General features: G+C 46.6%; 1 protein-coding gene across 1 annotated transcript in view; it reads right to left on the reverse strand.

Moving 5' to 3' along the window:
• SCARA5 (scavenger receptor class A member 5) overlaps positions 1–6,214 on the reverse strand; it is a 290,718-nt gene extending 284,504 nt beyond the window's left edge. Inside the window, exon 1 of the mRNA XM_066594696.1 lies at positions 5,958–6,214. The gene's annotated coding sequence lies outside the window, so the exon portion shown is untranslated. The remainder of the gene's footprint in view (positions 1–5,957) is intronic.
• Between the last annotated feature and the right edge of the window lie 10,295 nt (positions 6,215–16,509).

The following is a 16,509-nucleotide window of genomic DNA, read 5'->3' on the forward strand; positions in this document are numbered from 1 at the left end:
AGTATCAGCGTATCATTATCCTGTACCCTAAGTATCAGCGTGTTATTATCCTGTCCCCAAACTGTCAGCGTGTCATTATCTTGTCTCCCAAGTATTAGCGTGTCATTATCCCGTCCCCCAAGTGTCAGTGTGTCATTATCCCGTCCCCCAAGTGTCAGTGTGACATTATTCTGTCCCCCAAGTATCAGCGTGTCATTATCCCGTCCCCCAAGTGTCAGCGTGTCATTATCCTGACCCCCAAGTGTCAGTGTGTCATTATCCAGTCCCCCAAGTATCAGCATGTCATTATCCTGTCCCCCAAGTATCAGCCTGTCATTATCCTTTCCCCCAAGTATCAGCGTGTCATTATCCTGTCCTCCAAGTATCAGTGTCATTATCCCGTCCCCCAAGTGTCAGCGTGTCATTATCCCGTCCCCCAAGTGTCAGCGTGTCACTATTCTGTCCCCCAAGTATCAGTGTGTCATTATTCTGTCCCCCAAGTATCAGCCTGTCATTATCCTTTCCCCCAAGTATCAGCGTGTCATTATCCCGTCCCCCAAGTATCAGCGTGTCATTATCACGTCCCCCCAAGTGTCAGCGTGTCATTATCCTGTCCCCCAAGTATCAGCGTGTCACTATTCTGTCCCCCAAGTATCAGTGTGTCATTATTCTGTCCCCCAAGTATCAGCGTGTCATTATCCTGTCCCCCAAGTATCAGCCTGTCATTATCCTTTCCCCCAAGTATCAGCGTGTCATTATCCTGTCCTCCAAGTGTCAGCGTGTCATTATCCCGTCCCCCAAGTGTCAGCCTGTCATTATCCTGTCCCCCAAGTGTCAGCGTGTCATTATCCCGTCCCCCAAGTGTCAGCCTGTCGTTATCCTTTCCCCCAAGTATCAGCGTGTCATTATCCTGTCCCGCAAGTATCAGCCTGTCATTATCCTGCACCCCAAACATCAGCGTGTCATTATCCTGTACCCCAAGTATCAGTGTGTCATAATCCTTTCCCCCAAGTATCAGCGTGTCATTATCCTGTCCTCCAAGTATCAGTGTCATTATCACGTCCCCCCAGTGTCAGCGTGTCATTATCCTGTCCCCCAGGTGTCAGCGTGTCATTATCCCGTCCCCCAAGTGTCAGCGTGTCATTATCCCGTCCCCCAAGTCTCAGCGTGTCACTATTCTGTCCCCCAAGTATCAGTGTGTCATTATCCTGTCCCCCAAATGTCAGCGTGTCAATATCCTGTACCCCAAGTATCAGCATGTCTTTATCCTGTCCCCCAAATATGACAGCGTGCCTTTATCCTGTCCACCAAGTGTCAGCGAGTCATTATCCCGTCCCCCAAGTGTCAGTGTGTCATTATCCTGTCCCCCAAGTGGCAGCGTGTCATTATTCTGTCCCCCAAGTGTCAACGTGTCATTATCCTGTCCCCCACGTATCAGCGTGTCATTATTCTGTCCCCCAAGTGTCAGCGTGTCATTATCCCGTCCCCCAAGTGGCAGCGTGTCATTATTCTGTCCCCCAAGTGTCAGCGTGTCATTATCCTGTCCCCCACGTATCAGCGTGTCATTATTCTGTCCCCCAAGTGTCAGCGTGTCATTATCCCGTCCCCCAAGTATCAGCGTATCATTATCCTGTACCCTAAGTATCAGCGTGTTATTATCCTGTCCCCAAACTGTCAGCGTGTCATTATCTTGTCTCCCAAGTATTAGCGTGTCATTATCCCGTCCCCCAAGTGTCAGTGTGTCATTATCCCGTCCCCCAAGTGTCAGTGTGTCATTATCCTGTCCCCCAAGTGTCAACGTGTTATTATCCTGTCCCCAAACTGTCAGCGTGTCATTATCCTGTCTCCCAAGTATCAGCCTGTCATTATCCTGTCCCCCAAGTGTCAGTGTGTCATTATCCTGTCCCCCAAGTATCAGCGTGTCATTATCCCGTCCCCCAAGTATCAGTGTGTCATTATCCCGTCCCCCAAGTGTCAGTGTGTCATTATCCCGTCCCCCAAGTGTCAGTGTGTCATTATCCCGTCCCCCAAGTGTCAGCGTGTCATTATTCTGTCCCCCAAGTGTCAGCGTGTCATTATCCCGTCCGCCAAGTGTCAGCGTGTCATTATCCAGTCCCCCAAGTGTCAGTGTGTCAGTATTCTGTCCCCCAAGTGTCAGTGTGTCATTATCCTGTCCCCCAAGTGTCAGTGTGTCATTATCCAGTCCCCCAAGTGTCAGTGTGTCAGTATTCTGTCCCTCAAGTGTCAGCGTGTCATTATCCTGTCGCCCAAGTGTCAGTGTGTCAGTATTCTGTCCCCCAAGTGTCAGTGTGTCATTATCCTGTCCCCCAAGTGTCAGTGTGTCATTATCCTGACCCCCAAGTGTCAGTGTGTCATTATCCTGTCGCCCAAGTATCAGCTTGTCATTATCTTTTCCCCCATGTTTCAGCGTGTCATTATCCTTTCCCCCAAGTATCAGCGTGTCATTATCCTGTCCCCCAAGTATCAGTGTGTCATTATCCTTTCCCCCAAGTATCAGCGTGTCATTATCCTGTCCCCCAAGTATCAGCGTGTCATTATCCCATCCCCCAAGTGTCACCGTATCATTATCCCGTCCCCCAAGTATCAGCGTGTCATTATCCCATCCCCCAAGTGTCAGCGTGTCATTATCCTGTCCCCCAAGTATCAGTGTGTCATTATCCCGTCCCCCAAGTATCAGCGTGTCATTATCCCATCCCCCAAGTGTCAGCGTGTCATTATCTTGTCCCCCAAGTGTCAGCGTGTGATTATCCCGTCCCCCAAGTGTCAGCGTGTCATTATCTTTTCCCCCAAGTATCAGCGTATCATTATCCCATCCCCCAAGTGTCAGTGTGTCATTATCCTGTCCCCAAGTGTCAGCGTGTTATTATCTTGTCCCCCAAGTGTCAGCGTGTCATTATCCTGTCCCCCAAGTATCAGCGTGTCATTATCCTGTCCCCCAAGTGTCAGCGTGTCATTATCCTGTCCCCCAAGTGTCAGCGTGTCATTATGCTGTTCCCCAAGTATCAGCATGTCATTATCCTGTCCCCCAAGTGTCAGCATGTCATTATCCTGTCCCCCAAGTGTCAGCGTGTCATTATCCCGTCCCCCAAGTATCAGGGTGTCGTTATTCTGTCCCCCAAGTGTCAGCATGTCATTATTTTGTCCCCCAAGTGTCAGCATGTCATTATCCTGTCCTCCAAGTCTCAGCGTGTCATTATCCTGTCCCCCAAACTGTCAGCGTGTCATTATCCTGTCCCCCAAGTATCAGCGTGTCATTATCCTGTCCCCCAAGTGACAGCGTGTCACTATTCTGTCTCCCAAGTATCAGCGTGTCATTATCCTGTCCCCCGAATATTAGGGTGTCATTATCCTGTCCCCCAAGTGTCAGCGTGTCATTATCCTGTCCCCCAAGTATCAGCGTGTCATTATCCTGTACCCCAAGTATCAGGGTGTCATTATCCTGTCCTTCAAGTGTCAGCGTGTCATTATTTTGTCCCCCAAGTGTCAGCGTGTCACTATTCTGTCCCCCAAGTATCAGGGTGTCATTATCCTGTCCCCCAAGTGTCAGCGTGTCATTGTTTTGTCCCCCAAGTGTCAGCATGTCATTATCCTGTCCCCAAACTGTCAGCGTGTCATTATCCTGTCTCCCAAGTGTCAGCGTGTCATTATCCCGTCCCCCAAGTGTCAGTGTGTCATTATCCCGTCCCCCAAGTGTAAGCGTTTCATTATCTTGTCCCCCAAGTGTCAGCGTGTCATTATCTTTTCCCCCAAGTATCAGCGTGTCATTATCCTGTCCCCCCAGTGTCAGCGTGTCATTGTCCTGCCCCCCAAGTGTCAGAGTGTCATTATCCTGTCCCCCAAGTGTCAGCGTGCCATTATCCTGTCCCCCCAGTGTCAGCGTGTCATTATCCTGTCCCCCAAGTATCAGCGTGTCATTATCCTGTACCCCAAGTATCAGGGTGTCATTATCCTGTCCCCCAAATGTCAGCGTGTCCTTATTTTGTCCCCCAAGTGTCAGCGTGTCATTATCCTGTCCCCAAACTGTCAGCGTGTCATTATCCTGTCCCCCAAGTATCAGCGTGTCATTATCCTGTCCCCCAAGTGTCAGCGTGTCACTATTCTGTCTCCCAAGTATCAGGGTGTCATTATCCTGTCCCCCAAGTGTCAGCGTGTCATTATCCCATCCCCCAAGTGTCAGTGTGTCATTATTTTGTCCCCCAAGTGTCAGCATGTCATTATCCTGTCCCCAAACTGTCAGCGTGTCATTATCCTATCCCCCAAGTATCAGCGTGTCATTATCCTGTACCCCAAGTATCAGCGTGTCATTATCCAGTCCCCCAAGTATCAGCCTGTCATTATCCCGTCCCCCAAGTATTAGCGTGTCATTATCCTATCCCCCAAGTATCAGCGTGTCATTATCCAGTCCCCCAAGTATCAGCCTGTCATTATCCCGTCCCCCAAGTATCAGCGTGTCATTATCCTGTCCCCCAAGTATCAGCGTGTCATTATCCCGTCCCCCAAGTGTCATCATGTCATTATCCTGTACCCCAAGTGTCAGCGTGTCATTATCCAGTCCCCCAAGTATCAGCCTGTCATTATCCTGTCCCCCAAGTATCAGCATGTCATTATCCCGTCCCCCAAGTGTCAGCGTGTCATTATCCCGTCCCCCAAGTATCAGCGTGTCATTATTCTGTACCCCAAGTATCAGCGTGTCATTATCCCTTCCCCCAAGTGTCAGCGTGTCATTATCCTATCCCCCAAGTGTCAGCGTGTCATTATCCTATCCCCCAAGTATCAGCATGTCATTTTCCTGTCCCCCAAGTATCAGCGTGTCACTATCCTGTCCCCCAAGTATCAACCTGTCATTATCCCATCCCCCAAGTATCAGCGTGTCATTATCCTGTACCCCAAGTATCAGCGTGTCATTTTCCCGTCCCCCAAGTATCAGCGTGTCATTATCCTGTCACCCAAGTATCAGCGTGTCATTATCGCATCCCCCCAAGTGTCAGCGTGTCATTATCCCGTCCCCCAAGTATCAACCTGTCATTATCCCATCCCCCAAGTGTCAGCGTGTCATTATCCTGTACCCCAAGTATCAGCGTGTCATTATCCCGTCCCCCCAAGTGTCAGTGTGTCATTATCCCGTCCCCCAAGTGTCAGCGTGTCATTATCCTGTCCCCCAAGTGTCAGTGTGTCATTATCCTGTACCCCAAGTATCAGCGTGTCATTATCCCGTCCCCCCAAGTGTTAGTGTGTCATTATCCTGTCCCCCAAGTGTCAGTGTGTCATTATCCTGTACCCCAAGTATCAGCGTGTCATTATCCCGTCCCCCCAAGTTTCAGCGTGTCATTATCCCGTCCCCCAAGTATCAGCGTGTCATTATCCCGTCCCCCAAGTATCAGCGTGTCATTATCCTGTCTCCCAAATGCCAATATGTCAGCTCCCCAGTGACATACAGAAGATGCTGAGTAATGGAAGTAATGGAAGTCTGAAAAGACCCAAAGTATCCCAGCTGAATCATGGATGTAAGATAGCAGCCCATAGAGCATATTAGATTTATATCACTCCTGCAATGCCAGAGAGTGCTGGAGGATAGAAAAGTATAGAAACACAAACTGTTCTTATTCACTGACAGCAAGCAGAGAGTTTGAAAACAGTGAAAAAATTGAAGCACAAAGTCTTTAAGTAAGGTTTAAACTTTATGGTTGAGCCCTTTAAATTTCCTGAGCGAGCAGCAGCGAAAGCCTGGTGCACGGTTGTGAGGCTGGCACCTGTTGTACATGATGACAGGTCCTATTACAGCACTTGCACTGACTGCAGCAGGTCTCTGCGTCCAGCAGCACTGAGGTCCGCCTGTTCAGCAGCTGCAGGTCCTCGTACCATATATATCTCATAGTAATACATATGTAGATCCCTTATAGAACATCTTCTCATTACATGGAAGCTGCTGCAGCAGGTCCATCGCATGCAATGCTCACCTGCAAAACTGGCTGTGCTCCGGGGTCCCCGCGGCCTCAGTGCTGCACAGGGGTCTATATAGTCCTATATGAGGGGGTCCACGGCTGCAGTCCAGGGGCCCGTGCTGTTCTTCTGTGTAATCTCCTTCGTGCCTCCTCTGACAAACTTTCTGACTGCTGGAATTTGTAAGAAGTTGGGTTTTGCGGTCACCTTGTTTTGCAGAAGAATTTAAAAAAAAGGGTTTTATTTCTTGTTTGACAAATCGCACAATGAAACCTCCCCCTGAAAAAAATAGGTTGTATTGATGAGCCCTTTACAATGTGCAGATCCAAATTCATATGTTCAACTTTATAGCAAAGTTCATGAGGAGCCGTACAATCAGAGTGGGAAGACACTGCCTCCTAGTGGACGCTTTTTAGAACAGCGATGAAACGTCCGAAGTCTAAATTATTCTTGGTAATTGAGGTTTAAGAGCGGTTTAAGGGGTTTTCCAGTGAATTAGAGTACTTTGTAGAACTTACAACTCGGACAACCCCTTTAACTAAATACAAAGTGAATGAACAAAAGAGAAATGTAAATCACATCAGTATTTGGTGACCGCCTTTACCTTCTACACAGCATCAATTCTTCTGGCTACACTTGTGATAGAGTGGTTCAGTTTGGATAATAGTCAAAGGTTATGTATGTCAGCCTTATCAATCAGGTATGTCTGATATCTGTATGGTGCACTGGGGATGAACTCCAGATACAACGCAGAAGTGGTTGCATCACAGTCTGGAGGTCTTTCCAAACAGAACTTCCCTGTTTTATTAGAAATAGACAAATAAGAATTAATAACCGATCAGCTTCTGACAACATCCAGTAACTATCCTATCACTGATTGACAACTTGTAGACCATTTTTGTCATTTTTAAAGGTTAATATATGATGCATGAATGTATTCATCATATTAGCAGGCAGATATCTCGAACTATATATATAGTAATGCTTAACCCCAAGACTACAGACAAGGCCAAATATACTACTATCTGCAAATATTTCCTTATTCTGGTTGCTTTTACGAGCTTCTGCAGAACTGCAAGGAGCAATGTATTTAAAACAATTTACATCGATCACTTTTACATTATTACCAAACCTGGTATATCTCATAGGCTAGTCCCAAGAGGAAGACTCTTTTACCACACATGGGCTAGTGCAGCGTCCTGTAGGGTGACCCCGGACACATGGCATACTCTGAGGAGCTGCGAGGGCAAGATCCTGGCTTGTCATGGCAGCACTTACCTCGCTCACTCCTGGAGGGACACATGCAGCCAAAGCCAGGGCAGTGCTGGGCCTCTTCCGGACACCCCTAGGATAGGGATGCCCAATAGATAGTAGAACAGGAAAAGAGTTTGTCATAGGTGACGCCACCATTCCGGTACACACAAGAATGAACTTCGGCGGAGAATAAAATGAGCCACAGACAGATATAAAGTACCTCAGGTCCCAGGGAACAGTCAGGGTCTGAAAAAAAACTTTACTTGGAAAACTTCAACAATACAAGGCACAATTTGGAGCAATGACAGTGCAGAAAATTAATAGACTTGAACAGTAGTACCTTCACACGGTGAGCCAGACTTCAGAACACCCGTGTGTGAATGATAGACTTAGGAGTACCTCCACCCGGTGATCCTGACTTTAGGACGGCCGGATGTGAAAAACAAAATGGGTGTACCTCTAAGCGGTGAGCCATTAGCTCCGGGCGGCTACGTAGGAAATGATCACGTAGACAGTACCTCTGCACTGGGCCTTGACAAGCACTCATGGTTGCTCTCACTCTGCTTAGGTGGGGCTCACTCGTTCTTCCTCACATGCACATCCCAGCTGGGAAAACCTCTCCTCCTCTTCCATGCTTCACTACATGAGGGCTAACGGTAACCCCATGTAGCTGGACCTCTTGATTACGACTCCAGAAGACATGGACTCTCTTCCCGCTCTCAAACACTCACTTTTATAACAGCTCTCATACCACATGACAGGACATAAATTGATACATTTACAGACAGTCTCAAGGCTTTGCAAACACTTAAAGGGGTTGTCCCGCGCCGAAACGGGTTTTTTTTTTTTTCAATAGCCCCCCCGTTCGGCGCGAGACAAACCCGATGCAGGGGTTTAAAAAAAAAAAACGGATAGTACTTACCCGAATCCCCGCGCTCCGGTGACTTCTTACTTACCTTGCGAAGATGGCCGCCGGGATCTTCACCCTCGGTGGACCGCAGATCTTCTGTGCGGTCCATGGCCGATTCCAGCCTCCTGATTGGCTGGAATCGGCACACGTGACGGGGCGGAGCTACGAGGAGCAGCTCTCTGGCACGAGCGGCCCCATTCAGAAGGGAGAAGACCGGACTGCGCAAGCGCGTCTAATCGGGCGATTAGACGCTGAAAATTAGACGGCACCATGGAGACGAGGACGCTAGCAACGGAACAGGTAAGTGAATAACTTCTGTATGGCTCATATTTAATGCACAATGTACATTACAAAGTGCATTAATATGGCCATACAGAAGTGTATACCCCAACTTTGTTTCGCGGGACAACCCCTTTAATCTCTCACTTGCTGCAGCTGTGCAATATACATAATAGAATGACAAGACAGTTTTGCACAAAGCATCTACATAAGACATAAATGTATGACATTATGGAGGGGGCTAGGAAAGCATGTACTGGACTACTACAGTTCCTCCCTATTTAAAAATAAGCTGTGAGGCCTCTGCACAGTCACAGAGTGCACATGGCGAAACCTATAAACACATCTCCTGCCCCTCGTCACCAATGTGAAGGATTAACCTACTCCCAATGTACTGAGACTCAAGAGGTGTCATTTTTTAAGTATGGCTTTTTGTTTATCACAGTGTGTAAGGAATATGACTTGCAAGTACATTTAGAAATTCTACTAGGCTGACTCTTCTCTCCAAAGACTAAAGAACTGCGATAAGTGGAATGACCATCATTTTTTCTACTGAGGATGAAACACACTGTAACCACTACAAAAATGAGAAAGGGCGACTGGCAGGAAAACAAGAGATAAGTGGAATGACCATCACTCTCCCTGAATAAAGAAAAAGGTGAAAGGAAGGCCCTGCCCACTGGGACAAACTAGACAGGCTGAAAACACTGAGATGTGACATGGGGAATGTGAAACCTCCAGCCATACACATAAAGCATGCATAAAGATCACACACACGGTGGCATTTTTTAATTTAGGCATATTTGAATTAAGCATATTTAATTAAGTATATTTAAATTAGGCAGTCACATATGAAAATACATTACTTTAGACCTTTAAAAATAAATTGACTTTTGAGAGCATGAGAGAATACCCACACTACAATAAACTTTTCCACCTGCACATTACTTAAACATTATAACCATGCAAACATTTTCAAGCAATATAAATTCAATGTGAAAAACATGCATTGAACTATGAAAAGGGAAAAACTTTTATATAAGGGGCTTAACTTTTAGGAGGTAGAACAAAAACAGTCTCTTACAAAAAGAGTTCATTCTATGGGAAATGAAAGTCATTGCTGGATAATAACAGTCTTCCAACTGAAAATCTCTGACTTCTCTCACTTTCTCACTGTCAGACACTGTAATGACAGATGGAGACAGGTTACTCACTGACACCTCCACCACAGAACCTTCCGATAAACTATGTTGTAGACTCGGACTAGTCTCCTCGCCCCCTTCAGATATCGCTGAGTTGATAGTAGAGGCAGAGAGTGGCACGGAACTCCCCTCAGAAGATGAAGAGTCTAGGACGGTGATTGGGGATGTGGCAGGTCTCTGAAGAGGTGATTGCACAGATGGGCAGGGCACGCCCTGACGTTCTCCAGCAAACTGGAAAGTGAAGTTGGAGTCCTCAAATTCAGACACAAAAGACCTTAACAGTTCCAGGATATACTCCCTCACAACGGAGTTGCGGCGGTGAATGAGTATCCACGGTGGCTACTCCGCCTGAGCGATCACGTTGTCTCTTCTAAAGGTGTAAAGAGGGTGCGGGGGCTCTGCGGCATCCCCGGTGGCCTGAACAGTAGATGAAGCAATGGTGGGTAACCATGTTAACTGGGGATTCTTCTCCTAGTAGAAGGGTTGTTTCCTGAGGCTCGGTCCGACGGCAGCACTTGGGAAAGGGCGTAGTCTGAGGTGTCTGCCCACTGGACCCATCCTGCTCAGCTGAAATTCTTTGAAAGTTTTACATAAGGAGTCTACAGCAGCAGGTAACTCCTCCCCTTGGGGGTTGCTTTGAGTCACTTTGATGGGGGGGTCCTCCCCCCTACTTTGCGCCTGGCCAGGGCATGGTCTTTTTGGCACCAGCAATTTGGTGGAATGGTTTTGGCAGGAGTGAGCTGCAGAGAGGAGAGCATTAGAATTTTGTTGCCATTTTGAGCAGTCCCTGGCGGAACATGAAGTGCAAACATTTGTAAACTGTTAGAACACTGTACATCTTTACATTTCCCTTTGGACGGTACTTCTGCAGTAGCGCAGGCAGGATGATGCGGCACTGAGGATTCAATCCTGTTCATAGTGAGGCAAAGAAGAAGTAGGCTGCTGCAGCATCCCGTAGGGTGACCACAGACACATGGCATACGCTAAGGAGCTGGGAGGGCAAGATGCTGGCTTGTCATGGTGGCACTTACCACGCTCCCTAACGCAAGCAGCCAAGGCCAGGGCAGCACTGAGCCTCTTCCGGACACCCCTAGGATAGGGATAGGCCTGGACCTGCCATCCTGAACAGCACTTAAAGGGTATTGTCTGATGCTGGGCGGCTGTGTGCCAGGTTTGAATTTTATGTCCACTGGAGAGACAGGCAATCGTTTAACATCCATTTTGTCTCTGGCCCACAATATCTGTAGTATCAGTTTAGTTCTTGTTCAGAGTTGGTCCAGATGATTATAATATCATCAATGTAGTGGAAGTAGACCAATAGTTTGATGGAGCAGGAGCCCATAAAAGACTGGCATATTAGGGTGCCATTTTACTGCCCAAGGCGGTTTGGCGAGTTGAAGGTATATCTCTTTGCTAAAGAAGAAATAATTTCTATAACACCAATTTAGAGACCATAAAAAACTTTCACATTCTCAGCAGTGGACTAATTAAGTATTTACCCGTTTACTCACCCTATTCTTGTTTTGTTTTAAGTACAAATAATTACACAAAGTCTTCCAGAACGGGGGCGGAGCCTAACCGCTGAGCAGAATGGAGTTCTGAGACCGGAGCTCTGTGACAACGGCACTTACAGGGACCTGCTGTAGCTTCAAATTAGCAAGAAAATGGGAAAGGTCGGAAGGGACAGAAGCTGTGAACCCCAGGAGACACCTAAGAAGAATAAGGGGCAAGTAGATATGCAGCGCTTCCTGAAGGAAAGGAGCGCTCGTCCCCTGCATGAGGCTGCTAAGATGGCGCCTGCCCTCGATCTGAACGGAGCAGGAGCAAGAGAGAGAGACAGAGAAGAGGATGCCTCGTCAGAGGGAGATGAAAATGAGCGCATATCAAAAGGTTTCATGAAAGATCTCTTAATGCGCACCATGAAACCTATACTTATGGAACTAACTGAAATCAAAGAGGAGATGAAGCAGCTAGGGAGGAGAACAGAAGAGCTGGAAACATCTACTGCTGCCATCTCCTCTCATGCCATTGAAATAGAGAGAGCCCTTAAGGAACAGCATGCACAGATCAACAAAGCCATGTTATTGCAGGAAGATACAGAGAACAGGAGCAGACGCAATAATGTGCGCATAAAGGGGCTCCCAGAATCTTGGGCTACAGAAGCATTAGAAAAGGTGGTAAAAGAAATCTTTGCTTTACTCCTGGGAGAAGACATAGCCACCTCCATTGCAATCGAAAGAGTGCATAGAGCTCTGAGACCAACCCCATCACCTTCTGACCCGCCAAGGGATATCATTTGCAAAATGCTCTCTTTCCCTGATGCCGCCTCAATACTTAAAGCTGCAAGAAACCACAGCGACATTAGGTATGGAGGCACATCTCTTCAAATCTTTCAGGATTTGGCGCCATCTACCCTGACAAAACGCCGTCTCATGCGACCTCTGCTGGATGTATTGAGAGAAAAAAACATCCGCTATGCCTGGCTGTTCCCATTTGGGTTGGGCATAACGCACAACGGCCGCAGACTGAACATTCGCACCCAAGACGATTTGGAAAAATGCTGGCAAATTCTGGACTTAGATCCAATCGAGCTCCCCTGCTGGCAGTCGATCCCCGACTTGCCAGACTTTACGAGACTGGAGCCAACGGAGAGATGTCAGCCAGCGGGAAACACCAAATCACCAAGGGGAAAAAGGAGGAAACCTAGAGATGAAACTGCTGGCGCAGAAACCTGAAAGCAACCGCTACTCAAGACGGCTCGTTGCTATAGCCAGACATCGGCGAAAAAGTTTTTCTGGACAGCACCCCGTTTATGCTGTGTTTCTACACCCACAGTTTCCGCGTGGGATTGCGTGGAAGGAGAAACGAAGGGTGTAGTATGACTCTCTCTATGTCTTTCTTTCCTACTAAGCAGAGACTATTGTTTCCCTACTTTTTTGGGTTCAGTATGGAATACCCCCACCCTCCTCGTCGGGGTGGTCCTGGGGTCACGCCGGGTTAGTGTTGTATTCAACATAACTATGCGACCCCTGACCTTTATCCATTCAACCAGGTCCCTTTAGTGCCGGTCAGGTTAGGCCGACACAAATTTTTCATTTGAGCAACTGCTAGCGTTAACCAGTTGCACTTTTTTTTTGCTCGCCCGCAATATTGTAGGTCGGGCTCAGTTGAATAACGAGACCGATCTACACTGTTCTATTGATTGTATTACTGTATATCATTGTTTACGCGAATTTTGATAGAGTCATAAGATTTCTTTAACCTTTGTGTTCCCCTTCCCTTTCGTGTGTTTGTCTTGCCCATACCCTTCAATCCATCGCAACCACCCCCCCCTTCATTTCCATCTTCTTCTCCCTCCTGTGGAAAGATACTGAGTACAGCAACTAATTGTGCCCACATTTTATCTACAGTCGATATCCAGATTACTTCCCTCGAAGTCTGAGCATACAACAGAGGTCCAGGGATGGGGAGTATTCGGGTCACGTCCTTCAATGTGAGAGGCCTCAACTCGCCATCAAAACGACACAACATATCTCTACTAACCAAAAGGTATGGCACGGGCATTCTCCTTCTGCAGGAAACTCATTATAAAAAGAACAAATGCCTGGCATTACCAGGTAAATACTTTGATCAGGCCTTCCATAGTGCACACCCCGCCTCTGCCTCGAAGGGGGTATCGATTTTCATACACAAGTCAATTGATTTTAAATGCCAAGCCAGCTTTGAGGACGGAGAGGGAAGGGTCCTATTTTTGAAGGGAACTTGTAACAATATTAAAACAACGATAGCAAATTTTTATGTACCAAACTGCGATCAAGTTCCATGGTTGATTAAGAACTTAACAACCCTAAAACACTTCGCAGAAGGCCAATTAATTCTAGGAGGCGATTTAAACATCACCTTACAGCCACTAAGCGACTCATCAACAGGTCGCTCCCATTCCTCTCAGACAAAAATCAGGAGACTCCTCCGTATTCTACAGGAGTTAAACCTGATAGACATATGGCGCCTCCTGAACCCTACCACGAAGGACTATACCTTCTACTCCAAAGTACATCACTCCCACCAAAGGCTTGATTACGTATTCCTTAGTGCAGAGCTTCTCCCTTTTGTTGAAAGAGCAAAAATAGAAGTGACTACAATATCTGATCACGCTCCGGTCCATGTGGATTTCCGCCTCCCCCACTCTAAACCCAAGGAGTGGAGATGGCGTCTTAACGCCTCTCTTCTGGACTCCCCGGAGGAGAGAGAACATCTGTCAACTTCACTAAAAGAATATTTCTCCTTGAATGCGGGCGGGGACGCGGGGATCCCCACGGTATGGGAGGCTCATAAAGCCTTTATGCGTGGGCTACTCATAGCCTTAGGAACTAAAACAAAAAAACTACTACAAAAGGACATAGATGACAGACTGAGTAAAATAGCCCAACTAGAACAAATAACGAAATTATCTCATTCCAAGCTAGCGCTCGAGGAACTAGAGAACCTAAGAAGAGACCTTAAACTACGACTAGACTCCCGCTTCAATAAAAGGCATCTTTATCTTAAGCATGTAGTTTATGCACAGGGAAATAGAGGCAGCAAATATATGACTGCTTTGATAAAAAAAGCGCGAGCCAAAAACCACATCCATGCCATTAAAACTGCCAACGGTACACAAGTAACCACCTCGGAAGAAATTGCCAAAGCTTTTCACCAATTCTACTCTAACCTTTATAATATCAGACAACAAAACCCTCTCTCTCCGGAGGAGGAGGTGGACCTGGAAGGAAGGACAGAGGCCTTCCTACTCCGATCCCACCTCCCTAAACTTAACCAAGAACAAACAGAGTCCCTAATGAGCCCAGTCACCCGGGAAGAAGTTGATCTTCTACTAAAATCTTGCCCACCAGGGAAAAGCCCTGGTCCCGACGGATTTAGTCTACCGTATTACAATTCTTTTAAAGAAATCCTGGTACCCAGAATTACTGAATTATTCAATGCTCTTTTACATGGAGCTGCTTTGCCCAGACAAACATTAGAAGCCCACATAACTTTGCTACATAAAGATAACAAAAACCCAGAATTATGCGGCAGCTATCGCCCAATATCCCTCTTAAACCTCGATCTGAAGTTATGGGCAAAACTTTTAGCTAAGAGATTGGAAGGCTATCTGCCCTCTTTAATTAATGAAGAGCAGACAGGATTCGTGAAGGGGAGGGAGGGCAGAGACAATAGCAGAAGGATTCTACACGCAATTCGTTATGCCCACAAATTTAAGGTTCCACTACTACTGGTCGGAACAGATGCCGAGAAGGCTTTCGACCGGGTAGATTGGGACTATATGAAGAAAACCCTTCTTCACTTTAATATTCCTCGGCCCTTTGTCTCTGCCATCCTTTCTTTATATTCCTCTCCAAATGCTAGACTTAAAATTAACGAAATTCTTTCCCCATCCTTTGACATTAAGAATGGCACTCGCCAGGGGTGTCCCTTATCACCTTCCCTCTTTGTTCTTGCATTAGAGCCCTTCCTCCAGACAATTAGGCACGACCCAGAAATTCAAGGCCTAAAATGGGAAAAACATACATTATCTGTAGCCGCATTTGCGGATGATATTGTTTTTTTGGTCACAAATCCTGAAAAAGGTTTAGCCAAATTAGAAACGGCACTTAACAACTTTGGGTCGCTATCTAATTTTAAAATTAATTTCGCAAAGTCCACAGTCTTAAACATATCTGTCCTAGAAACAAGATGCAAGATCATTAAAGAGAAATCCCCCTTTAGCTGGACCGAAAAGACAATGGATTTCCTGGGAATCAAATTAACAAAAAAAATAGAGGATCTTTATCAAGCAAACTTTATCCCTCTGATTAGCCATATCAAAAACCTCCTGCGGAGCTACGATATACCTTTTGTGTCGTGGTTTGGTAGGAAAAATATCCTGAAAACCTACATCCTCCCGATAATTTTGTATAAAATTAGAATGCTCCCAATACACCTACCAAAAAACTTTTTCAAAACAATGAGATCTATCTTTTCGGGATTCGTATGGAGAAATAAAAGGCCCAGATTGGCTTATAGCCTTATGATTAAAAGAGGCACCGAAGGAGGCATAGACCTACCTAATATAGCCGACTTCTACGGAGCTTCCCAATTAGGATATTGGATGGACCTAGTTTGCCCAATCAGAGATGAGATCCTACCATCACTAGCTGAGGCAGCGGAGGGGAGATCGTTCTTGAAGGACTTATGGCTCCCCTTGAACAAGACAGGCAGATCCAGGGGTCTGAACCCTTTGATTAAGGGCACTTGCACAATATGGGCAAGCCTAAAAGAGACACTAGCTCCAGATCCATCGCCATGTGCGCCTATAAAAATAATTCCTCACCTGATGGAGACCCCTGGAGATCCCGCCTCTCATGCGCTATGGAGAAAATTCAAAGACCTTAATATAGGGGAATTACAAACATTAGCCCACAAAACAATTGAGGAGATCCTAAAAGATCTCCTCCCGGCACACAACCTTTCGTTCCTCCAATTGATATATATCAAAAAGGTCATGACCAATTTTTTAGCCAAATATAAATCCACAAGGCCCCTAACAAGTTTTGAAAAAATCCTTACTGACACTAATTCTAAAGTTAGGAAAATTTCTTTCCTTCGCAAACTATTTATTATCAAGCCAACTGCTATAAAACCCAACTTCCTCCTCTCATGGGAGAAAGAACTGGGCATCTCTCTCTCTCCGTCCGATATTAATACGATACTGAAAACCTCATTTGGCATATCCCAGTGTATTATTGCACAAGAAAGCCACTACAAGCTGCTGGTAAGGTGGTACAAAACCCCCCAGTGGCTAGCCGCTTATAAATTAGCCTCACACGGGAGATGCTGGAGGTGTGATAAAGACCTGGGAACCTACTCCCATATCTGGTGGAGCTG

Source organism: Eleutherodactylus coqui, chromosome 1, assembly GCF_035609145.1.
Source record: "Eleutherodactylus coqui strain aEleCoq1 chromosome 1, aEleCoq1.hap1, whole genome shotgun sequence".
Taxonomy (NCBI): domain Eukaryota; kingdom Metazoa; phylum Chordata; class Amphibia; order Anura; family Eleutherodactylidae; genus Eleutherodactylus; species Eleutherodactylus coqui.